This window comes from Epinephelus moara, chromosome 19 (assembly GCF_006386435.1).
Source record: "Epinephelus moara isolate mb chromosome 19, YSFRI_EMoa_1.0, whole genome shotgun sequence".
Classification (NCBI taxonomy): domain Eukaryota; kingdom Metazoa; phylum Chordata; class Actinopteri; order Perciformes; family Serranidae; genus Epinephelus; species Epinephelus moara.
The window spans coordinates 2564149-2572643 of record NC_065524.1 but is presented as its reverse complement, the minus strand read 5'-3'; the positions used below and the strand labels follow the sequence as shown (position 1 = coordinate 2572643).

General features: G+C 40.6%; 1 long non-coding RNA gene across 1 annotated transcript; it reads left to right on the top strand.

Moving 5' to 3' along the window:
- Positions 1–107: 107 nt before the first annotated feature.
- Positions 108–1838, top strand: LOC126406465 (uncharacterized). Its single transcript, XR_007571691.1, has 2 exons — positions 108–309; positions 1020–1838. It is a non-coding gene; the product is annotated as an uncharacterized LOC126406465 (long non-coding RNA).
- Positions 1839–8495: the final 6657 nt, after the last annotated feature.

Below are 8495 nucleotides of genomic sequence, written 5' to 3'. Positions count from 1 at the left end.
TGGACAATTATGCAAATTAGGCGATGACGTCATTTAGCGACTTCTAGCGACTTTTAGGACAGCCAATAGCTACTTTTCTTACTGAGGAGTTGGCAACAGTGCGATACACACCCAGAGCACCGAGCAGCGGCAGGACGAGCGCAGAGACGCAGAAGTCGGAGTGGAAAAAGTCGGAAAAATACTCCTTACCGTAAATACCGAGGAGCTGTGGAAGAAGAGGAACTGTTCGAGCCGATTCGGGAGTGTCTGGTGGACCACGGAAAAGCGACCCTGGGAATTTTACCTGTGTTGATTAAATTTCTTTTCCCGGTGAGTGCTGTGAGTGTGTGTTAGCTTCGTGAGTTAGCAAGCCNATTCGGGAGTGTCTGGTGGACCACGGAAAAGCGACCCTGGGAATTTTACCTGTGTTGATTAAATTTCTTTTCCCGGTGAGTGCTGTGAGTGTGTGTTAGCTTCGTGAGTTAGCAAGCCCTCGTGGTGTGTTAGCCACCGAGTTGAAGCGTTAGCTCACCGTGTGTTTACTTTCATTTCCTCGTGGTGTGTTAGCCACCGAGTTGAAGCATTAGCTCACAGTGTTGCTTATTTTCTGGTGTGTAAATGGAAAAAAGAGTATGTGTGCTTGTTACCTGGTGTGAGTGAAAAGAGATCATTAAGCTCAGTGTCATGGGTTATGAGACTGCTAATTTTTTTTCCTGTGTGGTGCAGTGCTGTGCACACAGGTACAGAATATTACATGATTGCATTATTTTATTTACTTTAATCTAAGGTGGGCATTGAACTGAGTGATTTTATGCTCATTCACATGTGGATTTGATTGTTGATCAGTCATTTCATGATTTTGGTTTCATTCTAAAAGGAAAACGGTGAAGTTTAATTTGTTTAATATGTTAACAACAGTTACCTTGTCATATGTTAACAGTGAAGTTACATTACTGGATATTGATTTTGTATTTGGAAAATACAAACTGTACAGTTAAGAGAAGTGAATAGTTTAAATTAAACCCTGTTGTGCTATACAGGCTGGGTTTTTTGGAGACCTTGGATTCTGGATCCTCTCCCTGGATGGGAGATGGCGAGCCAACCGTGTGATCAACTAGAGCTGGAGTGACGAGGACCCTCTCTTCTTCGCCTGTCGTTTTGCCGGTGTGGTAGGACTTAAAGAAAAGAAACTCGGACAGATTAAAGGAACAATCCTTATTTTTTTTTCCCCTCCTCCTTGGAAACAAGAGACATTTTATTTTATTTTATTTTATTTTATTTTATTTTATTTTAAAGGGTGCACCCAGGTTAAAAGACAATTTAAAACAAAACAAATTGAAAGGCCGGCCATATCTGTACAAATGTTTATTTTTCATGTGTTAATACACTGCTTTTGCTAAACCTACCTCTGTGTGGTTGCCTCTTACTCAGTCGGTGTTCCATCTCATTCTTCATCACTCCCTCTATCGAATCTAGAGTATCCTGGTCTAGTGTTACTTACCTCTCCAAGTGGGTTACATATACATCAATGTCAGTTACATGTATTGAGTGGCTGGATGACAACTAAAAGCATGATTAGACAAGTTTTTCTGTGTGTTTTTTTTTTTTTTGGAGGGAAAGCTTTGTGTAAGCTTCATGGACTGCAGATAAATTAGCAGCTAAACTGTAATCTGGTGCAATGCATCTCTTATGTAGCTACATGAGATTAATGTAGGCTATTTGTGAATACTCCCTGACATTGGACAATGATGATAAATGATGGTTTTCAGTTAAACATTTTATGTATTTAAACGATGAATGTGACAATACGAGCAATTGTGTGTCTGTGAGAACAAGAAAAAATTAAAAGACAATGTATGAAGGCTCTTACATCACAGAAAATGATAAATTTGGCATTAAGGAAGAACAATTTTATTTAACAGAGATCATATTCCAGCATTAGGACAGCAGAACAAAGGTGGGGCTATGAAATGGCTAAAAAAAGCCATATGAGATTTACTGCAGGCACAACTATGTACACAACTCTTCAAGTTGTGGTTGGACACACTGGAGGAGCTGGTGGAGAGATGCACACTGAAGACGTTCAAGGCCATCATGAATAACCCAGTTCATCCACTCCATAACACCTTGATGGAACAAAAAAAAACAGCGGTGGACGGCTCCTCTCTCTTCAATGCAGGACAGAGAGATATCGAAGATCCTACATACCTACAGCCATCACGCTTTTTAATTCTTTTGCAAATAATAAGTGAGCTGACAGACAATTGAATAAAGTTATTCTTATTGTTATTATTCTTAGCTTATCTGCCATTCACATCTTTAGTGAAGGACCCAATGATGGTCTGAGATGCCTGGTTGAGGAATAGCAACAGTCAGCATTATAACAGCCCTGTGAGGTATTCCAGAGATTCAACAAACTGAGGCCCTGTCCAAATACCCGAACTTGAGCCCTGAGGTCTTCCCTGAAGTGCACTTGCCGGCAGCGCACTTCATATTTTTTCCGATCTAAGGTCCCATGAGCTCTACCGGAAGGGGCGTGACCTTAGATCGGAAAAAATATGAATGGCAGTGAATGAGGAGAGAAATATTATCTTTTGGTCCCGTCTGAGTTGTGACATGAAATCCAAATATGTCGCTAATGAATTTAAAACCTAAATTTTAAGGTCAAGAAAGTCATACTTTGTGGTAAAACTGTTGAGATATAAGCTTTTGAAAAAAACATAATTAGAAAAACTACACAGGAGGCGGTCGCGTATGTGACGTCATAGCTTTCGCTCGCTTCCAGCAGCTTGGAGTGACTGCAACCTGGCACAAAACACACAGACATCTTCAATCATAAATCGATTAATCATAAAACAGTGGAATTTCAGCGGGGAGGCCAAGCTGCAGGAAGCGAGCGAAAGCTATGACGTCACATACGCAACCTCTTCCTGTGTACTCGAGTCTTTCTAATTAAAAAGCTTATATCTCAACAGTTTTACCACAAAGTATGACTTTCTTGACCTTAAAATATATGTCTTAAATTCATTAACAACATATTTAGATTTCATGTCGCAACTCAAATGGGAACAAAAGATAATATTGCTTTCCCCATTCACTGCCATTCATATTTTTTCCGATCTAAGGTCCCATGAGCTCTACCGGAAGGGGCGTGACTTCGGCACTCTATGGGAGTGTCGCCACTCTGTTCCAATCCACCTTATTTTCAAACATGGAAGTAAATAGTGATCAACTTCCGTGTTTTTGTGCGTGACTTCCGGTCAGCCGCTTTCACTCATGATTTCCCTTACCAGAGCTAGCGGTGCAAGCTAATTTTTTTCAATTTTCAATTGTTTGTTAGTCAATCAGTTAGTTAGTTAGTTAGTTAGTCTGTATATTTTATATAGATAACTGGGCCCACGTTTCCGTTATCCGGTAATTGCCGGTAAAAAAAATCCCTCTAAACGCGAATAAATCGCACGTCAATCAAAAACTATGAACCAAAAAAGCACAATCTATCCCGAATGAGACAAACTGCTTGATCCCCGTCTCCAGTGTACCAGCAAAGAACCTGCAAAACCGAATCAGCGAAAAAACACACCGGGCTACACAGCCTCTCTACCTGAGCAGCTGAAGCTGCGGGAGCAGCTGAAGCTGCGGCTCGCACCCTCGACACACAGACGGTGCTTCTGCATGCCAGCCAAACGTCTGCGCAACTGTAAGAAATAAATATGTGAGGTGTACGCTGCTTTTCTATCTTTTTTTTCCTTTTCTTTCTTTCTTTCTGTCTTTCTGTCAGTGACATACACTCCTAACACAGGACGGGTTGTTTTTAATGACTTAGTTGATTATTAAGCCATAGTGATGCGCGGATCGGCTCTGATAGCACCCGAATCATCATGTACGCATCAACCATCCAGCCGTTACAACGTGATTGAGCTAGCAAAGCAGTTTTGTGTTGCTATGTGTGGTTATTCAGTTTTGGGAAATCATGATGTCTAGAAAGCATCAGTGGCTGCAGCTGACAGGGACAGCTAAGACTAGCAGCAAAGCTAACATCAGGACATCATCTGTTAAAAGCCTCCCGTTGTCGGATACGACATGAAACTACTCCAGTTAGCTCAATCATGTTGTAACTAAGAAATCCGCTGGAAAAAATATTTTTTTCACAGACCGTTTATTGAGTTATTGAGTTATTACAGACACCGCTAACGGCTAACGGTTAGCCCAGCTAATCTACGATAACCATGTTATTAATTACAAAGCGTGCACACAGAAATAGTAATGTTTGTTCAATCATTGTGTTTATAGACTTTACAAACAACAGATTAGTCTAAACGGTGATATAGTGACGTGAAAAATGTGAAACTCAACAAGGTAAACAAGGCGATTCCCATTTACACAGTGGTCAAGAGTGCTGGACCGGAAGTGTCACACAAAAAAATGGAAGCTGGCTGCGTTCTGTTTTGCTTCTGTGTTTCCGTGAAAAATAAGGTGAATACAGTGCCGTAGAACATAGACATATATACATAGACGGCGCATCGAGTGCTAAGCCGTACGTCAACGTCGCCGCCACATTGGATGTGGCAAGGCTGCGCTGTAAACTAATACAAGTGAATGGACCTAATTTCATAAAGCGCCTTTCTTCAAAGAAATTTACGTTAATGCCTCTCGTTTATTCATTCACACATGCACTAATATACTTGGGAAACAGTTAGGCACCAAAAACAATGTATTTGATCTTCTCAGATGGCTAAGATAAGAACTTTATTGATCCCACACAGGAGTAATTCACCTTACATCAGCTACAGAGAACAAGGTAGTGCCGAAAAACAATACACAGTAGCCTATACATATATTTTTTATATATATAGGCTATATATATAGCCAGGAAGTTTCCACTCTGAGAGAAGCGTTGGAAACACAGGCAAGCGTGATGGAAGACCAGGGAACTGCTGCGGCTCTGGATTGCCGGATGACGGTCTTGGAGAGGTGCCATTGCCATGGATTGCCCAGCCGGGCCCGTGGGGCTGGTGCTGCTGCGTCGGGATCGCAGGAGAGGGAAGCGCCGGGGTCGGCGGAGCCTGCTCGGCAGTCACTGGGGGTGACGGCGTGCCCCCAACTCCTCTCCCCAGCATGGAGTACCGTTCTGAAGGAAGGGAAGTGCAAGCCTCAGAAGCCCCAAAAAGTGTAATTGTGTAGGATATCTGAGTCACCAAACAGCTTAATTTCAGCGCTTGCAAATCCTGCCATGAGTACGGTTAGGTTCACCTCAAGGCTTTGGAACCATTGGCGTTTTAGTTTATATGCAAATATTTGCTATTTTTGTATCTGTCTGTCCTTTTACTGTGTCTTGTATATATATAGCCTATATATATATACATATGTATACTGTGCATTGTTTTTCGGCACTACCTTGTTCTCTATAGCTGATGTAAGGTGAATTGCTCCTGTGTGTGATCAATAAAGTTCTTATCTTAGCCATCTGAGAAGATCAAATACATTGTTTTTGGTGCCTAACTGTTTCCCAAGTATATTAGTGCATGTGTGAATGAATAAACGAGAGGCATTAACGTAAATTTCTTTGTAGAAAGGCGCTTTATGAAATTAAGTCCATTCACTTGTATTAGTTTACAGCACAGCCTTGCCACATCCAATATGGCGGCGACGTTGACGTATCGCAGCAGCGGGCAAACCCACTTGATGCGGCATCTACGTATATATGTCTATGCCGTAGAATATAACAGAGTCACATCAACGGAAGTCCAAAATGCTTGTGCGTCACGTGACTCATGTAGACCTCTGATAGTTCCCGGAAGTTACTGGCGGGCTGTTTAAATACATAATACTGAGAGACAGAACTCCGATTTTTGGTAAGTAGCTGTCAATAACTACATTTATTTATAATATATGTGTAGCACGCCATAAACAGTTACATCTGTATGTTGCTTTTTTAAAGTAAAATGTGCTAATATTTGAGGATTAGTTTTAGTTTACTACGGTTAAGTAAGACTCTATTAATCCCAACCTTGGAAATTCACGTTACAGCAGCTTAATAATACACATGATGTGTAGTATTTTTACTGTAAAAATATAGGAATGTATAGATATCCCCCAGGAAGTGGCAAAATATTGCACACAGGAATATTACACAGGATGTACACAGTGCACAGTTTAAATATAAGGGATGTGGATAAGGATATGTATTTATATATGTATACAGGCCAGTATAAGTATATCAATGACATAGCATAATTATATGATAGAAATGTATTATTACACAGTATAACTATGTGTAATGTGTATATAACATTGTCTGCCTTGTTTAAATATGTTAGTCTTTCCTTACCTTGGTGAAACAGCATGTTGCTTTTATTGCCTTAAATAATTTTTTCAATTCTGTCCTTAGTCTTGTATGGTTGTCAAGAGTAATCACATCCTAACATTTATTGATAATGTAATGATTCTAATGATTTATTTATTTATTTATTTTTTATTTTATATACTTTATTAATCCCTGAGGGGAAATTCAATTTTTCACTCTGTTGTCAATTACACACAGGTCCGAACACACACATGCACAAACTGGACCTATACATGCACTAAGTGGAGAGATGTCAGAGTGGGCTGCCCATGACAGGCGCTCTGAGCGGTTGGGGGGTTCGGTGCCTTGCTCAGGGGCACCTCGGCAGTGCCCAGGAGGTGCACTGGCACCTCTCCAGCTACCAGTCCACGCTCCATATTTTTGGTCCGGACGGGGACTTGAACAGGCGACCCTCCGGTTTCCAACCCAAGTCCCCATGGACTGAGCTACTGCCGCCCCAAATTATAACTAATGTTATCTTAATTACTTTCAGTGGGACAGAAGGAGACCGACGACAGGTGACTACCAATGACTGCCAAGTGACAGCACAATGGGTCACTGGGCTAGCAGCAGCAGTTTATAGACATATTTATTTTATGTATCTTTGTCTTTTTACTACGTACTTATTTACTATAACAAATTAATTTTTAATAAACTCAGAAATGTGACTTGGATGTCAAGCAGTTTGTCTGTGCCCTTCCTTCTGTGTTGTCCTCTCGTACAGTCTCCACCATGGTGCTGTGTGGGGATTTTCCAATTGTTTAGAGAGAGAGAGAGGTACACATGCACAATTTCTTCATTGACACAGAGATGAGAATTTTTTTTTGGCTTAAGTCAGCAGGAGTAACCTGAGATTCACTCCAGACTACAACAACAAAAATATGTAAGGTTATCATTCTCAAATACTGCATTAGCACATTTCCACAAACAAAGACCACACTATTGGGAAGCTCAGTGTTTGGTTTATTAAAAATAAGGAGCAGGGAAAGGCTTGCAAAACCAAAGGAGTTGAGACTCAGGGTAAGGGGGTTGTTTCATTGCGGGGTGAGTTCAGGCTCCATTGCATCCCCTGTTATTCTTGTGCTGAAAGAGAAAAAAAGAGAGGGGAAATGGTTAGGCACACGTATATATGCCTGGGTCTGACGTTGCCTTGTGAGATAAGGCTCAAGTATGACAAGTGGCATCAGTTTTAATTGCATTTGTTTGAAGTTGTCTCATGGATATGTAATGAGTGTATACATGTTCAGTAAGTATAAAGTGTTCCCGAATACTGTATGCATTCAACCACTATGGGATATGTCTGTGGGTAGACAAAAGTGAGTTTTGTGTGGGAAGTCACTGCAGGCACATTTTGATGCAGACCAAGTAGGGCAAGACAAGGCTTAGAGCAGATTTTATTCCCACCATCTTTGTGCATCATGCTGTGAGCGCCCCTGCACCACAATGCACCCCTGGACCTGTATGTTATTGCCACTCCTGAACTGTAACATTAATGGTCCTCATCCTGCAGCACTCCTGACACGAGGCATGTAGCATCATTGCAGTATAATTCCTTAAAATGTTTACTTATATTTCAGTGTTGGGTGCTGTTGTAACTCATCAGCACACTGGAAACCAGCAGGTGGCTCTACTAGCTATGGTGTATTAATTTGCACTTGTCATAGTGACTGACTGGCAAGCCAATTTGCTTTTGTTGTGCTAACCTCAGCAGTTGTCTACTGTGTTTCATATGACTGGCTCTCAAATATTCATCCCTATCTCATAAGTTATCATCACAGACACAGGACTTTGATCCTGTGTCTGGTCGTCCCTGTGTCCATAGTTACCTGTTCATTTGAAAAGGTCTAGGCTATTTAATTGTTTAATATCATCACACTGTTATTTATATAAGCAGGGGATTTTAATACAAAGTTGTAACCACTGTATGTGAATGCGTGAATCAGTCAGATCTGCACTCCAGAGGAGAGCCTTCATTAGACTATGCAACATGACCCTCTTCTATTTTATAATCCCTATTAATATTATAATATTATAATGATGGTAACTGGTAATATGCAATGTATTACATTTTCAAAGTAACTTTCCCAACACTGTATATCATATATTATATATTCAATATAATTACTTGTATAATTAATGTAAAATGCAGTATAATACATATTAAGTATGATTC